General features: G+C 40.6%; 1 protein-coding gene across 1 annotated transcript in view; it reads right to left on the bottom strand.

The window, feature by feature from the left end:
- The window catches only part of MYO1D (myosin ID), a 361,342-nt gene that overhangs the window by 82,729 nt on the left and 259,425 nt on the right, over positions 1–19,188 (bottom strand). The gene's annotated exons all lie outside the window — the stretch shown is intronic.

Consider the following 19,188-nt stretch of genomic DNA (forward strand, 5'->3'; position numbering starts at 1 on the left):
ACACACACACACACTCAGCACTTAAAAAAAGACACTTCCTAAGGTCACCAAGTCAAAGGGACTTTCCAGCTCTTAATCTCCTTTAACGCTGAGGCATCTGATCATGCTGTCCTCATCTTTCCAAGAGATTACCTCCCTCACATCGCCTGCTACTTTTCTGACTTCCCATCCATTAAACACGGGATTTGCCCAGGGTTCTGATCTGATCCCTCTTTTCACACTCCATGTTCTCGCTGGTGCCTTCCTCTTGCTTTGGCATCAATTCAGACTCATTTACATGGCCTTTAAGTTCCTTGACCATCTGGTTATACCAATGTACCTTTCCAGAATTTCTTGCTACTTAATCTGCACAACCTCTGAGCTTGCCACACCAGACTATTTCTCACTACTTCTCAGAACAGAACCCATGTATTTTCAAATATTCCCTTTATGGCTTTGTTCATGCTGTTTTCTTCTACCCCAAATGCCTAGACCTGACTCACCTGGACCACCTTCCCTAGAGTCTAGAGTCCAGTTTCAAGTTTATTAACAGCTTCACTGTGGCATCAATGACATCTGGTAAACCCCACCCATTCAAAGTGTACAACAGGGAAAGTTCGGAGATGTGCATATACCCTGAAAGCATCGCCAGGCTCAAAATAACTGCCACCTCCACAAGTTTCCTTGTGCTCCTTTGTAGTCCCTCCTTCTTGACCCCTCCCCACCCGTTCTCCTTTCCCAGACAACCACTGATCTGCTTCCTGTTACTACAGCTTAGCTTGTATTTTCTAGAGTTTGATAAAATGGGATCATACAGCATGTCCATTTTTAAGCTGGGCTTCTTTGACCAAAGGGGCTTCCCTGGTGGCTCAGATGGTAAAAAATCTGCCTGTGATGTAGGAGAGCAAGGTTCGATCGCTGGATTGGGAAGATCCCCTGGAGAAGGGCATGGCAACCCACTCCAGTATTCTTGCCTGGAGAATCCCATGGATAAGAGGAACCTTGTGAGCTACAGCCCATGGGGTTGCAAAGACTCAAGATACGACTGAGCGACTACCACTTTCACTTCCTTTGATCAAACATTCATTTTGAAATGAATTTTGAAATTCAGCCATCTGGTAGCATATATCAATGGTCATTCTTTTTAAAAAAATGTTTTATTTTTAATCGGGGGATTATTACAATATTGTGATGCTTTCCGCCACATATCAACATGAATCTGAACAGAAGCCCACTGTATGGGTACCACAGTTTGCTTATTCATTCACCTGTTAATGGCCATTTGGGTTGTTTCCAGTATTTGACTGTTACAAATAAAACTGCCATAAGCAATGTGGTTGAGTCTCTATGTGCCTATATACTTTCATTTCTTCCTTTGGTAAATTCCTAGGAGGGTAGGTATATTTAACTTTTTAAAAACTGCCACTGTTTCCCAAAGTGACAATACAAATGATCCAATTAATACAATTATCCAAAATGGACGATGTGACAATCCAAGAATTATGCAGAGTTGCTGAATCCTGTCTGAGGGGGTAAAACATTCAATCTTTCACCACTAAACATGATGTTAGCTTTAGATTTTTCACAGGTGCTCTGTATCAGATTGAGGAAGTTATTTTTATTATTAGTCTGCTAAGAGTTTTTATCAGAAACAAATGTTGGATTTTGTCAAATGCTTTTCCTGCATCTATTGAGATATCATATGGTTTTTTTCTTCTTAGTTTATTTATATGGTACATTATGTAGATTGATTTTTGAATGTTAAATCAACCTTGTATTCTTAGGATAAATCTCACTTAGTCATAATGTATTATTTGCCTATATATTGTTAGATTTGATTTTTCCTTCTATATATTGCCCACCTGCAAAGTCACTCAGTCGTGTTTGACTCTTTGTGACCCCATGGACTGTAAGCCTGCCAGGCTCCTCTATCCATGGGATTTTCCAGGCAAGAATACTGGAGTGGGTCGCCATTTTCCTCCTCCAGGGGATCTTCCTGACCCAAGGATGGAAGCTGTGTCTCCTGTATTGCACGTGGATTCTTTGTCCTCTGAGCTATTGGGGAAGCCCTTCTATATACTGTGGAAGTGGATATAATCAGTTTTGCTTAGATTTTTTACATATCTGCTCCCAATGGAGATTCATAATATTTTTGTCTTACTTTGGTATCAAGGTGAGACTGGCCTCACAGAATGAGTTGGGGAGATACTTCCCAATATATAATCGAATACAACAATATATAAGACAAATAATACATTATGACTAAGTGATATTTATCCTAAGAATACAAGGTTGATTTGACATTCAAATATCAGTCTACATAAGGCACCATATAAATAAACTAAGGAGAAAAAAACATATGATATCTCAATAGATGCAGGAAAAGCATTTGACAATCTCCTTTTCAGTTTTCTGGAAGAATCTGCAAAGACCTGGTATTAGGTCTTCCTTAAATGTAGAGAATTCACCAGTGAAACCATCTGGATCTGGAATTTTCTTTGTGGGAAAGTTTTAACTACTAATTCAATTTCTTTCTTTCTTTTTTTAATGCAGACCAGTTTTAAAGCCTTTATTGAGTTTGTTACAATATTGCTTCTGTTTTATGTTTTGTTTTTTTTGGCCCTGAGGCAGGTGGGATCTTAGTTCCCCAACCAGGGATTCAACCAGAGTCCTTTGCATTGGAAGGCAAAGTCTTAACCCATGGACCACCAGGGAAGTCCCTCAATTTCTTTAACAGACAAAGAACTAGTCCAGTTATTTCTTCTTGTATGAGCTTTGATAGTTTGTGACTTTTAAGGAATTTGCCCATTTCATCTAAGCTGTCAAACTGATTGGCATAAAAAGTTAATAAAAATAATCCTTGTTATCTTTTTAATATCCATAGACTCTATGTATATATATATATTTTTTTTTTCTGCCTAAATGACCTTCTTTAATATTTCATGTACTATGAATCTGCTGCTGCTAAGTCACTTCAGTCGTGTCCGACTCTCTGCGACCCCATAGACGGCAGCCCACCAGGTTCCGCCATCCCTGGGATTCTCCAGGCAAGAACACTGGAGTGGGCTGCCGTTTCCTTCTCCAATGCATGAAAGTGAAAAGTGAAAGTGAAGTTGCTCAGTCGTGTCCGACTGTTCACGACCCCATGGACTGCAGCCTACCAGGCTCCTCTGTCCATGGGATTCTCCAGGCAAGAGTACCTTTGTGTATCTGAAAAGTCTTTAATTCACTTTCATTCTTAACGTTATTACTACTTGGTACAGAACTGTAGGTTGACACTGCTTCCCTTCTGTATTTTAAAGATGTTCTATTGCTTTCTCACTTTCATCATTACTGATGGGAGATCTTCTACAGCCTTACATTTATTCCTTTGCATAAAATGTGACTGTTTCCTTTGGTTACCTTTTAGATTTTACTTTCATCATTGGCTTTGAGCATTTGATTGTGATATGCCTTGGTGTAGCTTTCTTCATTATTATTATTTTGGGTGTAACTTCTAGGATTTATGTGTTTATGAGATTTTCACTAAATTTGGAAAGTTTTCAGTCATTATTTTTTTACTTTTTTTTTTTTTTCTATCTTCCCCGTTAGCTGGGGACTTCATTTCCTAATATATTCGACTGGCTGAAGTTACCTCATAGTTCACTCATGATCTGCTCCTTTTTCAAACATTTTTTTTTTCCTCTGTGTGCTTCAGTTTGGATAGTTTCTATTGCGTTTTCAAGTTCACTAATCTTTATTTCTGCAACATGTAATATGCTATCGATCCCATCTGGTGTACTTTTATGTCAGACAGAGTTTTCACTTCTGGAAGTTTGACTTGGGCCTCTTTCAATGTCTTCTATGTCTTTAACTGTTTGCTATAACTATCTTAATGTCCTTGTTGGTTCTTTTTAACTTCTGTGGCAGTTCTGGGTTGGTTCTGATTTTTATTCTCATAATGGGTTGTATTTTCCTGCTTCTCTGCAGGGCTGCCAATTTTTGATTGAATGCCAGACACTGTGAATTTTCCCTGCTTGAGGGTGGCTGCTTTTGTATTCCTATAAATATTCTTGAGGTTTTCCTGGGTTGAAGTTAAGTTACTTGGAAATTAATTTGATCCTTCTGGGTCTTGCTTTTAAATTTGTTAGAGGAAAACCAGAACAGTGCTCAATCTAGGGCCAATTATTCTCTACTGCTGAAGCAAGACCCTTCTGAGTACTATACTTAAAAAAAAAAAAAAACCAAAAACTTACTCGGCTGCAGTGGGTCTTAGCAGGTGGGATCTTTGATCTTTGTTGTAGCATGCAGGATCTTTTAGTTGAGGCATGTGGGATCTAGTTCCCTGACCAGGGATCAAACCTGTGTCTCCTGCATTGGGAGTGTGTAGTCTTAGACACTGGACCACCAGGGAAGTCCCTGAGTACTACACTTAATGCCCGTGACTTAATGAGCATTTCCAGGCTGGTTGCTGTGCGCAGGTGCTATTCCCCACTCTCTGTGACCGCCAGCACTGCCGCCTCTAATCTTTCTGATTGTTCTTTTGTCCTCTGGTGGTTCCCTAACAACATGCGCTGACCAGTATTCAGGCGAATACTTAACAGGGACCCTTGCGGACCTCCAGTTCCCTGCGTAGCCCTCTGCTCTGTTCCTCTAACCTGGGTGACCTCATTTATTCTGTTTCTCATGAATCATCATCCTTCAGTGATATCCGGTTTCCTGAACACTATTATTTCATATATTTTGTCTGGTTTTTTTGTTGCATTAGGCAAGAGGGTAAATTTCATCCTTGTCACTCCACCTTGGCTAGATGTGGAAGGTCACTTTTTAAACTTCAGAGGTCCCCTTTTAAGCCTGGCACAAACACCACTTCACTTTGATGAAGTTCCCCTAGAACATTTTCCCATCTCTCACTTCTGTCTAAAAATATACCCTGACGTTTGTCCATTAAGCCACTTTCTTTGTACTTTTATGAGCTTATTATGAGTTATGCATTCATCTTCTCTGACAGACTGCAAGCTTCCTGATGGCAGGAGGTGGGTCTTTGTATTACTATGTCATATCTATGTATCAGCAATGTCGATAAATTATTGAGCCTCAAGACATATCCCCCTGACCCCATTTCTGTGGTGCTCACTAGCCAATACTTCTGTTTTTACCATTAACCACTTGTAAGTATACAGTCCAGTAGTGTTTCTCACAGCTCCAGAGGTTTTTCCCATCATGCAGATAGAAATACATATATATACACATGTATCTTAATGAATAAAGACATTTGGTGAAGGCTTTTAATTTCAATTAAAAAAGGTTGATTTACTCAAGGGCTTACAGTGAGCTGGTGGTGATGTTAAGACCAGAAGACACACTGCCTGTTTCCTGTCAAATACTCATTCCTACCAGGTCTGTTAATTCAATGCATATGCTGAACACAGAAGGCCAAGAATCTCCATGCATCAAAGAAGCCTCACATGTGGAAAGTCAGAAGTTACTAATTCCGAATGACATAATTTAGCGAGGCCGGGCTTTGTTTTTTTTTTTTTTTTTAATTTGTCTTGGTTAGAAAACAATACTCTCTAAGAAAGTGTTCCTTGATTTTTTTTTTTTCCTGACATGGGGTTTTCTGAGTCATCTAGTACTGTAAGGCTGCTTACTTATTCCATTTTATATCAAAATTTCTTTTCTCCGTATAGCCTCAGTCTGATTCTTTTCATTTTCTATGATATCTCTAGGCCTGGTATCTTTCTAAGAGCAGGATATATAACTTTTTGTTTCCTTTAGTAATGATTCCATCTCACCCAGGATGCATACATGGGATCGAGCTGATTTTTTTCCACTACAAAAATTTCATGGGAACGTACTGGTTGTTAGTTGCTTTGCTTCTGGAGGAAAAGATATTCTGAAATACTCTTATAACTTTTAAATATGTTTTTCTAGTTATAAATTTAACACCGACAATCACAGAAAATTTGACATTCATCATTTTTTAGGCAAGTTAAAAAGAAAGCCAAAAATAAGACATTAAATGCAAAAACCATTTAAAAAATCATAAATGTCATGTTGGCTATTTCTTTTGGTCTCAAATGTGAAGGAAAGGCGGCTTGGAACAATTTTTCTTCACGTCAAAGAGATGCTGGAGGAAGTAACTGCTATCACCTTTTGAAGAAAGGCTGGAGGATGGGCTCTGAATTCAATAAAACCACCTTCCCCCTTTTTACAGAGAAGCCTGGTATCTGCAGAGGGTCTGGCCAGGAATGTATGCCATGTTGAAACAACTGAGGAAAACGTAAGAATTTTGTTTTCTGGTGCAATTTCAGTGTTCTAAGCTCTAGAAAATACCATGCCCCTAGACCCCTGAAAATTCAAGAAAATGGTTCCAATTAACTATGAAAGAATGATCTCTTACTTTCCTCTCCAGCAATGTTTGAGTATCCTCAGACTTGTCTCATTTGTCATTACAAAATTCATTTTCTTCCAATGGACTCAATCATCTATTATTTTCATTTCAGTTGTGTATTAGATTTTGTTTTTATTTCACCCCTGAGGAAAAATTAAAATAATGCTGGGAAGAATGGAAAACACATTGACAAGAACAACAATGTCCTACTGTATAGCAGAGGGAACTATATTCAATATCCTGGGATAAACTATAATAGAAAAGAATATAAAAAAGAATGTACACATATGTGTAGTTGAATAACTTTGCTGCACAGCAGAAACTAATAAAGCACTGTAAATTAACTGTATGTCAATTAAAAAACACATGGAGACCAGTCTGAATGGAGGAGGGAAAAAATGGAATTACAGCTGTCTGGCAATGAAGACACTAATATAGTGATTAAAAATTCCAAATCACTGATGTCCTTAATTTTGATGCCCAGAGATGAGGCAAAAACTACAACCAACTGGCAGATTTTCAAACATTTTCTAAAAAGCTCTGTTACAAAATCAGCGAAGTTAAATTGGATAAAATACAGCCTCACAACATCCATTTATAAAGAAACATCTCTAATACCTACAGAGAAGTTTAACACCCCAATATTTACAAAACAGAGACACTTGAATAAAATGCCAATCCACTCCAGTACTCTTGCCTGGAAAATCCCATGGACAGAGGAGCGTGGTAGGCTACAGTCCATGGGGTCGCAAAGAGTTGGACACGACTGAGCGACTTCACTTTCTTTTCCTTTCAGTATCTTAGGAGGGATACTAAATGTTGGCAATAAAGTATCAACTATATGTTTTACCAGGATCCAACAACATCTGCTGTATTATTTATTAGTAGATACCAGTGCATAAAAACTGTTGATTTGTGTAGGGCTTGAATGCATTACATTAGGGCTCTTGGATACAGGCTTTCTTGATGGCTCAGTTAGTAAAGAATCCGCCTGCAATGCAGGAGACTCAGGTTTGATCCCTGGGTGGGGAAGATCCTCTGGAGAAGGAAATGGCAACCCACTCCAGTTTTTTGCCTGGAGAATCCCATGGACAGAGGAGCCTGGTGAGCTATAGTCTATGGGATCACAAAGGGTCAGACATAACTAAGTGACTAAACCACACCTCTTGGATACAAGGACAGAAACCCAATTCCTATAGCTTAAGTGAGGGGGAACTTGTTATGAACCAGGATAACTCATTGAGGAAAAGAAATATGTCAAATGGTGAACTCACCAAAGGGCAATATGCTGAACAACAAATCTGCATATCTCACAGACCTGTTTTCTGTTTATCCAGTTTTTATTGGATGAATTGGCTGGATGCTTATGGTTCTTGGGCTGTCTGGCTCTTCCTCACCTATCAGCCTGTCCCTTTTGCCCACCCCCCAACCCCCAGATGGGCACCCAAATGCATGGGTGCACACACTCTCCTCTCTTCCTGTTTCAGCTACTTACAGCTCCAACAGCAGGGCCAGAAACAAAAGGACTCCTCCTTAAACTGTCATGAAAACTGATCAATTACACTTCCTGGAAATTCTCAAAAGCTACTAATTGCCATCTCATCTAGCTGAAGCGTTGTCAACTTTTTATAAAGGGTCAAAGGAACATATTTTCGGTAAACTGGTAAGTTGGTAAATGAGATAAATTAGTCAGTTGGGCAACTTGATGGAAGAATACTAAATGTCAAATGGAAAATAACTGAAGGAAAATTTGAAGATTTAGTATAAGCTAAATTTCCCATAAGGAAATGCTAAAATCTGTGGATTCTGACAGCTGCTTTGTATTTTAAGATCTGGTATGGAAAGTGGGTGGTGCCAGTTTCTAGGAAAAGCTTGAGTCTGGATGACCTGAAATGCAGGTGCCTCTCTGTGACAGTCAGACCATAGTATCTGATACTGCTATTTGGGAAGGGTCGTATGGGGTTTTGAGGCCCTTAAGAGCACAATGATTATATAAAATATGCTTGCTAGTTCTTTGAAGAATCTAACAAAAGGACACCCTCCCAAACAACACATGTGCAAATAGAGTGAAGTCCATTTTTCAGCTAAATTTCATGAAAAGACTAAGCCAATCCGAGATTCTTAGTTTAATTTCAACATGCCTTAAAATGCTGTGACAAGGAATTAATTCAAGAAGGATATTCCTTGAAACCAAGTTTTGGTAACTACAAATTTTTGCAAATTCAGTGAACTGGCCACTTGGCAAAATGACTTTTGGTGAATTGAATTTTTTAAAAAATCTACTCTTAAAAAACTGGAAAGAAATCCCACAGAATAAAATATTCACCTGCCTAACAATTTCCAAGTGCACCTACAGTATGGTCCTGTCAACCACATGTGTGATGGTGAGCTGACTTTTGACAAATCAGCCTTCTTCGAATCATACACCATCTAGTGTCAAACAAGGTCATACGGTGTGAAGGTCACAGGGAGGCTGGTGCTGCATTTCAGCCGACATGGGCCCGAATCCCTTTACCGCGGTCTCTGCTTCTCTGTGGGTCAGCCATGCCGTGGTGGCTGACAGCTTTCTTCACCTTTGGAAATGTGGCTGCCCCAGCCCCCGGGTGTCTGCAGAGGCAGTGACCTGTGCGTCTTCTCTGGACTGAGGCCCAGTGATCTCCAGGAAGGGGGAAGTGGTGCAGCTTGGGGCACGTGCCATCCCTGCACTATTCATCTCCGCCAGGGAGTCAGGGATGCGAGGATGTGGTGCCCCCGGTGGGAGCCGTGGAGATGAAACACAGGGGACAGGGAGCTCCAGAAGACGGGGCTGCTGGACAGACCAAACGGCCGATGTCCCCTCACTCAAGCGCCTCCTCCCTCTATTCAGTGTTACTGCCATCCATCCCTGGAGAAGCTTCTCTCCCTGCAAAACGGCTGTAGAATGCTGCGAAGCTCCTGTAAACCTCTTACTTCTTTGCTGTTCCTGGGGGCAAAAATCTAGGTCCTTCTCATCTTAGGGATTATCTTTTTTGGGGTAATAACTATATATTTTGGGTAACCAAATTAACAGCAAGGAAGTTACAAACGCTAAGGAATTTTGCCATCGCTCTTACTCTTTTGAGGACGTTTAATTTCTAGTTTTATTACTGAGAGTCGCACTTGTCTTTCTACCCTCTACTGTACTTGTTCTTTCTCCATTTAATTCATCTGGGGGCCGCAGATGTATAGCAACTAATGTCTTCAGTTTTCCATTTCCCTTTTAAGTGGACGACTGTTTTGCCCTTCTGAGCATGTTTAACATGGAAGATGATGTCATTTAACATTTAACATGGAAATGTCATTTAACAGGGGAGATAACATGTTATTAGGCTTTGACTCACTGGTGTTGTATATACATATATATATAAATATTTTTTAAAAATTTTATTTATATATTTTTGGCTGATCTGGGTCTTTGTTGCTTAGGCTGGACTATCTCTAGTTGCAGTGTGTGGGGGCCACCCTTCGTTGTGGGTACAGGCTTCTCATTGCAGTAGCTTCTCTTGTTGCAGAACATAGGTTCCAGGGCGCATGGGCTTCAGTGGTTGTGGCACATGGGTTTAGTTGCCTCTCAGCCTGCAGAACCTTCCCAGACCAGGGACTGAACCTGTGTCCCCTGCCCTGACAGACAGAAGAATCACTCAACCACTGGACAGGCAGAAGAATCACTTAACCACTGGAACACCAAGAAAGTCACAGCATTATATAATTTAATACTTATGTTCTCCCTATAACCTATATGATAAAGTTCAAATTCATTAGCTTGGGGTCCTACTTCAGCTACTTCTTTCCACTAAGCTTTTGCACATTCTGTTCATGTCTCTGGGGAAAATCTTGCCCCATCCCAATTGATAAAACTCCAGCCAGCCTTGGAGACCCAGTTGGATGATCAGTTCATCCCCTGCACTTCCATGCCTGGCCCTGTCACAGCTCTCCTCAGTCAATGGAGTGTGCACACCATCCCATCTTCCCCATGAGATCGAGAGCTATCTGAGGAAAAGGATCACACGGTCCATCTTTGTATCCTTTCCACCCCCCACAGCCAGACCTGCAGTGAACGCATGGAGAATGTAGGCTGGATGAGGGATGAAAATATAACAGTGTGTGTTTCAGATGAAATGCTTGGTTAAGTAGTTATGCTTCCTATACAGTCGATAGGACTTGAAATAAACACATGAAGAAAGCTTAAAAAAAAAAAAAAAAAGCCCGTTCATTTAAATTTTCTATCTGACAATTTAGGAAAAAATCCCAACAGCACAAACCAGGGTGTGAATTCACAAAAACTTCACAGGAAGATCTCCACATGAATACATATTGCAATGTTTAGGGCTGGGCAAGTGCTCAGTTGCTCAGTCGTGTCTGACTCTTTGCGACCCTATAGATGGACTGTAGTCTGCCAGTCTCCTCTGTCCATGGGATTTCCCTGGCAAGAATACTGGAGTGGGTTGCCATTTCCTCCTCCAGGGAATCTTCTCAAAACCCAGGGATTGAACCGGTGTCTCCTGCATTGGCAGGCGGATTCTTTACTGCTGAGCTGCTGGGGAAGCTTAAGGGCCTTCAAAAAAGTAATACGATTACCCTAAATGTACCATATCTCCCTGCAGTGATGCTGAAAAGATGATCAGTTTTCCAGTACTTTTGGATTTTCTCTTTCAACATGAAAGGCAAAGATGGTTATGTCATAAAGCAAATAAGTATCTTTGATCTGCACAAAAGTCTTCAGTAAATCTCCATCATAAGAGCAGGTAAGGCTGAGGATGACTGTGCACCCTGCATGTCCTCAGGGCTTTTGTCCAAGGGCAGCTGCTTCTCAAGACAGATGGCACAGTGCAGGGAGAAAGAAATGGAAAGTCGGTAGATGGTTCACCGTCCTCAGCAGCTGATGCACCTTAATGCTGTTTGATTTCGGTCCTGCCTTGGTCACACTGAAAAGCTTTTAAGACTTTGCTCTGTATTCTTTTGTGTACAGCAGATGGGCATGACTGTATAGAAATGGGTTCAGTTCATTCCCTGGAGGCCTGTTACTTGCAGGTGGGGTATCCCATCTGGGAATGGGCAGGCAGGTCCTAACAGCAAGCTTTGTAGGGTCACTAAAGACCATTGCTTAGAGTGAGGGATGGCTCTTTCTGGGCAAGCAGAGGTGGCAGATAGAATGCTGGTTCTGCCAATTCTCATCTCATTTCTCATCTCCACCCTCCTTCACTCCTCTCTCGGAACCTCAGCCCATTCCTCACCCTGCCGCTCTTCACTGGGGTACGAGGGGATGCTACTGTTGTGCCTGATTTGATAATAATCATTTTAAAAGCACAAAGGTTAGTGGTTTGCTTTTTTTTTTTTAATGCTACCTTTGTCACAATGACCATATGAAAATATCACGTGTTCATCCTGGCCATTTTCTAAGTCAGTTCATGAAACCAATGGGAATTGCTTGGGTAGCTCACTAAGGGTATAGATTCCTAGAAATTAGGATTTACTGATAGAAGGGGCCCAGGGATTTGCCTTTTGAATAAGCACTTCCAGGTATTCCAGTGCAGATGCCACCCACACTTTAAGGAACCCTGATAAAGACTGTTATATTTTTTTCATGGCAAATGAAATACCATAATATGTTTAACCATGTCTATTTTGATGGACTTCTATGGTTTCTATGTTTTCACAATGAGTAATGATGCTGTATTGTTTCTTCTGCCCAGGGTCACTTTTGCGAAATGTTGGCCTCACATACTTCACCTCCAAACGTTCCCACCCAGCTCTATCTTGCCCTGTCCCAAAAGAGGTTCTTCCCATGGTCTTACTGCAGACTTTCATATTCTGAGAAGACCCACTTCTCTGGTCAAAGTGACTGCCCCTGGGATAGGCATCTCACCCACGTGGTGACAATCTTGTTATGCTGACACAGGAAGATTTTCTTCTAGTATGTTTTAAACTAACACATTTTACTGAATATACGATGCCTTGCCTGTCAGATGCATCCTTTGTGTATCACTGAGATGTTGCCCATTATCACTATAAGAATCCACCAGTGCTAAGTTGCATCCCAACTTCAGAGATGCCAAAATTTAAAAAAATGTATTCTTAAAATCAATAAAACAAGTCTTAGTTTTGCTCAGTGTGTTTCTCTTTTCCAAGTACACCTATTATTTGAATGTAAACCTTTTGTTCTCTGTCTTCCATATCTGTCAACTTCTTTGTTACTCTACCCTTCCTCTGTAAACCAAGAGACCTTCTTAAACTTTTCTTTCATGTCGATTCTGTTTTCTGCAATACCAATTGTGTCACTGCTGCATTTTAATTTTCATTCAAATTTTTCGATATCTTTTCTTATTTCATTCAAATAATTGGACATTTTTGTTTCTCAGCTTGCCCCTCTTCATCTCAGTCTGTCATGCAATCTTTGGTCTGTTTATGCAGAATCCTTGCTTTCTTAAATTTTATTCAGGCTATAGTTTCTATAATGTAAATTTTCTGTTATAATACTTTTCGGAAACACACTTTTCTTTTTCTTTTAAGGCTGTCTATATCTGTCTCACTGCTACTGACTTTCTCTATAGATCTCATAAATAAGGAGACAGTTCTGGTGTTACACAAAAAGGGCATATGGATTTTTTTGGAGTCTTTCTTATGGTCTACCTGTTTGAAGTTAGAATTCATTTTTCAGCTTAAAAAAAATATTTATTTGTTTTTGGCTGCTCTGGGTCTTTGTTGCTCTGGGTGGGCTTTCTCTAGTTATGACAAGTGGGGGCTACTTTATAGTTGCAGTGTGGGAGCTTCTCATTGCGGTGGCTCCCCTTGTTGCAGAGCATGGGCTCGAGGATGCTCAGCGCACTTGGGCTCAGTAGCTGTAGCACACAGGCTTAGTTGCTCCTCAGCATGTGGAATCTTCCCGGACTAGGGATCGTACCTATGTCCCTTACAAGCGCAGGTGACTCTTAACCACTGGACCACCAGAGAAGTCCCATTTCTCAGTTTTTCAGCTGGAGAGCTAGCTTATGGACACAACCACTAGATGTGGACGTCTTTTACTTATTATGAAGCTGCTCATCTGAGCGGGAATCCCTATATCTTGCTTCCTTGTCAGCTTACTGACAAGGAGAGTTTGAAATTATTTCTAGTTATTTTTTTAAGAAATAAGTAAATTACGACTTATATATATATATTTAAAGTAAATGTAAAGCTGCAACTCCCAGCATACAACATACCCATGGCTCTTTCAGCCCATAGGTCTTTTAGTTGCTAATTTACTATCTTGAAATACCCATTCACTTCTGTAACCAGATGTACTACATTGCTTAGAGTGGTAATCCTGCAGCTGGTAGAAGATGAGAGGTGTTCATAAGGGGAAGGAAAATGTCAGGGCTCTTCCTTTCCTTCATACAGAAGGAGGACTGTTACCATCCTCTGGTGGACAAGATGCAGAGTGGTGGGAAAGGACTAGAAGTATCCTTTGGCCCAAGGGGGAGAGCAGTCAGCCTCTGTTTTCACCAGTTATCTCCTGGGAGTCTTCTGAGTGCCAGGAATGTTCTGAACATCAGGGAAACTGCAGTGAACACTACAGTCCTGCTGACTTGGGGCTTGTGTTCTAGGTGGAATATATACAATAAATAAACAACTAAAGATAGAACGTCAGATGGACATGAAAGCCACGGGGGAAACAGCAGGGGAGGAGTCAGGGGGTACTGTGGTGGGCGAACTGCTCTTCTCTACAGGATGGCAGAGAAGGCCTGATAGGTGACATGTGAGCAGGTGTGAAGGATGGCCCTCTGAGCAGGCATCTGGCTGAGCAATGTTTCTGGTTTCCAGTACTAGTAAGGCCAGTGGCATCTCTTTCTATGTTTTCATGTATATGTATCTCTATTGGAAAGCAAAGGTGGGTGAGTGGTGGTCACTCACTTTTCCATCACCATGAATCAGAGGACTTTGATAATTATCATTTTCTTCTTTTTTGCTCCATCATGTGGTACAGCATGTGGGATTCTAGTCCTCTGACCAGGGATGGAACCCAGGCCTCCTGTATTGGAAGTGCAGAGTCTTAACGACTGGGCCACCAGGGAAGTTCCAATAATTATCATTTTAAATGGCTCCAATACTTTGTTCAGGAGATGGACCATAATTTAATTAACAAATCTTCTATTTAGCTGACTCTTGAACAACACAGGTTTGAACTTCCCAGGTCTACTTATGTATATGGATTTTTTTTTTCAGTAAATACTATTTGTTGTTGTTGTTCAATCGCTAAGTTGTGTCTAAGTGTTTGAGACCCCATGGACTGTAGCATGCCAGCCTCCTCTGTCCTCCACTATCTCCCAGAGTTTGCTCAAATTCCTGTCCATTGAGTTGGTGGTGCTATCTAATCATCTCAAATTGTCGCCCCCTTCTCCTCTTGCCTTCAATCTTTCCTAGCACCAGGGTCATTTCCAATGAGGAACACACAATTCCCCAGCTGGTTGAATTAATGGATACAGAACTGTGGATGCTGAGGGTGGACTACAGGACTTGAGCATCTGTGGATTTTCCGCCAGAAGGTCTTTGAGCCAATGCCCCCTGGATTCTGAGGGATGACAATAGTTGTCTATCTACATTATTTTCAACTGTCTTTCTTTTATCGGCTCTGCTGATGGCTCAGATGTAAAGAATCTGTCTGCAAAGAAGGAGACCTAGGTTTGATCCCTGGGTCAGGAAGATCCCCTGGAGAAGGGAACAGCAACCCACTCCAGTATTCCTGCCTGGAGAATCTCATGGACAGAGGAGCCTGGAGGGCTACAGTCCATGGGATCTTTCTTTTACTTACATATTTTTAGTAGGAATATAAACTACTCTGACTAGTAGCCAGGCATTCAAGGAAAGCAGTTTGGGAATACAGATTAAGAGCTAGGAACACGGGTATCTGGGCTCAGGGGCGGAGGAGCGTGGGGAATGAGGAGGAGCAGGACGGGGTGAGCACTGGAAGCACAGGACAGACAGGGCCAGGAGCAGAGGGCTTTGTGAGCTGGCCTCGCCCCTCCCCTTCACCTCTGCTCAGGAGGCCTCGTCTCCCCCTGCTCCCATGGCCATAGCCAATGGCCTGCTTATTAGTCTGATTCTACCCATAGTTCAAGTGTGAGTTAAGAAGAACATAAGCGAGGGACTTCCCTGATAGTCCAATGGCTAAGACTCCGTGCTCCCAATGCAGGGGGCCCAGGTTCAATCCCTGGCAGGGGAACTCGATCCCACATCCTGCAACTAAGAGTTCCTGTGCCACAACTAAAGAACCTACATGCAGATATTAAAGAGCCTGCTTATGAAAAACAAGAAGCAGATGGCACTGACTCCTGGCTTGCATCCACAGAAATAGAATGGGGAAAATAAGAAGTTTCTGTGCCTAAGACTGGGGTTATACTGAGGTTTCCAGCATCCAGACAGGCAAATGCCTGGACAGCTGCTTAGGGCAGATGGGTCCTTTGACAGCTTAATATTGCAGAGTTTCTGGTGACTCTGTAGTTAGGGCAGCCAACGTGAGGCCATCTGTTTACTAGTGGGCAGAAAAGTTCAATACCAGCAGGTAGTCACTGCTGAGCGTGAGATACAAACCAAAAGTCAGGTCAGCCACTTTCATCACCTCTGCAAAGCAAACTGGCCTGGGAAACCACTGGTACAAACACCAGAGACAAAGAAACCTCACCTCAGCGTCATGTGACCTCCACAATGGGACCGACGAAACAGTAGTTTCCTAGGAGCTTTTATTTGCGTTTATTTCAACATATTCAATGCCATGAGAGAAACCATTTGCTTAGAAAGCTCTTTTGTTCTTTTCTACTTCTCTAAACAGGAAAGGAAAATAACCATGAATTTAGGGCCTTCTGTAATATACCTAAAAAGTAGCATGCTTTATTATTTAAATGAAAAAAACTTAGATAAGTAATACATGTATTTGTTGCAAAAGGTTTATAATGAAAAATAAATAAATCTCCCTCCCATACCTCTTTCTCCTGGTACCCCATCTCACCTCTCCAGAGACAAACAGAATTACTCATTTCCTGAATGTCTTTCTGGATATGGCTTATAATATACATAATTGTTGGAGTAAGCAATGGCAACCTACTCCAGTATTCTTGCCTGCAGAATCCCATGGACAGAGGAGCCTGGCAGGCTACAGTCCATGGGTCGCAAAAGAGTTAGACATGACTGAAGCAACTTAGCACGTATATTAATTATGTGTGTGTAACACAATTTTTTAATTGGCTGTATTTAAAATGAACAAAGCCTATTATTAATAAAAAGCTCTGGGAAGTACTGCAGTAAAGAAACCTATTTAACTTCATCAGGGAATCCTAAACATACTTGACTTCAGGCCCCCTTCTTTTCTTCTTTGGTGTAATTTCTGGTCTGTGGAATGTAGCCAGGACTCGCTGGTATGGCTGGATCAGGTGTTTCTGAAGGGCGTCTGTGCTGAATGGTTTCTGAGCCATGCTGGTTGTTAAATATTGTAAATGTCACACCTCAGAATATACTTCATTAAAAGACTGCCTTCAAATGTTTTAGAAAATGTGAAATGTGTGGGTGAGTTCTTGCAGAGGCAGAAATAATGGGTCCAGGTTAAGGAAAGACTGAAGGAGGTGAGAGTAAGGCTAATTTATATTTAGTTGGATTCAGTTTCAGATTAGTATGGGGAAAAATGCCAGGAAAGGGCTGGCTTCAATTTGTGAGAGAAGATGGTCATGAGAAATTCATTAGGTAGAGGAGAAAGCCATAAGCTTCATCATTTTTGTCTTTGTTTTTAATCATGAAATATTTCATACATCAATGTATTTTTCATCTAGAAGTTTGATTTGAATCTTTTTAAAAAAATATTCTCCATGTCTTTAGTTAACTTTTGAACACCTGAAATTTAGTTATAATAACTGCTTTCATGTCTGTATCTGCTAATTCTTACACCTTTGTCATTGCGGATTGGTTTCCATTGGATAATGGTTTTCCCCTTGTACTGGATTGCACTGTCCTGCCTATTTGTATGCCTAGTAATTTTTGATTAGATGTCAGACATTGTGAATTCTGCCTTGTTGGAGGTGGATACTTGTGCATTGCTATAAACATTCATGGGCTCTGTTCTAGGACATAGTTAAACTACTTGGTGGCAGTTTGATCCCTTTGGGTCTTGCTTTTAAGACTTATTTGGAACTTCAGGGGGATCCTACACAGATCTCCAGCATTCCCTCTCTGTGTTCTTCTTCCCTCTTTGGCAATCTGTCCTGAAAACTTCAGTTGCCTTGATCTTCCCAGACTCTTGTCTCTATCTCCTGAACTCAGGGAGTCCCTGTCCTAATCCCTTGTTCTGATACATGGCCAGCATTTTGTTCATGGACTTTAAGCCCTAATCCTCTCTCTTTAAAAGTTTTAAAGACACTGACTCCTGTTCAGATTCAGTCTATCAATGGTATGTTTTGTTATTTTGGGCCTTTTCCTCCCAACTTTTAACTAGAGAACGTCTTAGAATGTACTTGAAGGAAATTCTCTTCAAGATAAAGTACTGGTCTGGAGTTAATTTCTTATCATCTTTGGATTTACAAAATTAACCCAGGGACAAGAAAGATTACATGCCACATCATTATGCTTATAAAATACAATATGATTTTCAAAGTTACAACAATGCTCTGATACTTGACAATACAGAAAAACAGCTAGGGAAAAAAAAATCAAATTAACCTTTTCTCAAGAAGCCAATAGCAAGTTAACTATATTTCTAAATCAAAATTTCCAAGCATGAATTTTCTAGGGGCAGACAGAAGGATTCCACCCTGCCCTCTCATTTGTACTTTAGTTCTTAATTCACAGAATTAGAAATACAGGATAAGGACATCAAAAAAAAAAAAAGAAGACAAAAAGAGCTCATACAGATCAATATATATATATATAAAACCCAATCAAAAAATGGGCAGAAGGTCTAAAAAAGCATTTCTACAGAGAAGACATACAGATGGCCAAAAGGCACATAAGATGCTCAGTATTGCTAATTATAAAAGAAATGCAGGTCAAAACTACAGTGAGGTACGACCTCACATGGATCAGAATGGCCATCATTAAAAAGTGTACCAATAATAAATGGTAGAGAGGGTGTGGAGAGAATGGAACCCTCCTGGTTCCCACACTACTGGTGGGAATGTAAATTGGTACAGCCACTATGGAGAACAGAATGGAAGTTCCTTAAAATACTAAATACAAAGCTACCATATGATCTTGCAAACCCTCTCCTGGGTGTATATCTGGAGAAAACAACAGTTTGAAAAGATACATATGCTGCAATGTTCACAGAAGCACTATTTACAACAGCCAAGATATGGAAGCAACCTAAATGTCCATCAACAGATGAATGGATAAAGATGTGCTATATATACCCAATGGTATACTACTCAGCCATGAAAAGAATGAAACAACTCAATTTGCTGCAACATGGACGAACCTAAAGATTAACATACTGAGTGAAGTAAGTCAGATAAAGACAAATACCAATATGCTATTACTTATACATGGAATCTAAAATATGATACAAACGAACTTATTTACAAAACAAACAGATTTACAGACACAGGAAACAAACTTACATTACCAAAGAGGAAAGGGTGGTAAAGGAGGGACAAATTTGAAGTTTGGGATTAACTGATATACAAGTTGTATATAAAACAGACAACCAACAAGGACCTACTGTATAGCACAGGGAATTATAGTCAGTATTTTGTAATAACCTATAAAGGAAAAGAATCTTAAAAAAAATAGATCTATATGCATGTATACCTGAATCTCTTTGTTGTAAATCTATACATGAAACACTGTAAATCAATATACTT

Source organism: Bubalus bubalis, chromosome 3, assembly GCF_019923935.1.
Source record: "Bubalus bubalis isolate 160015118507 breed Murrah chromosome 3, NDDB_SH_1, whole genome shotgun sequence".
NCBI classification, from domain to species: Eukaryota; Metazoa; Chordata; class Mammalia; order Artiodactyla; family Bovidae; genus Bubalus; species Bubalus bubalis.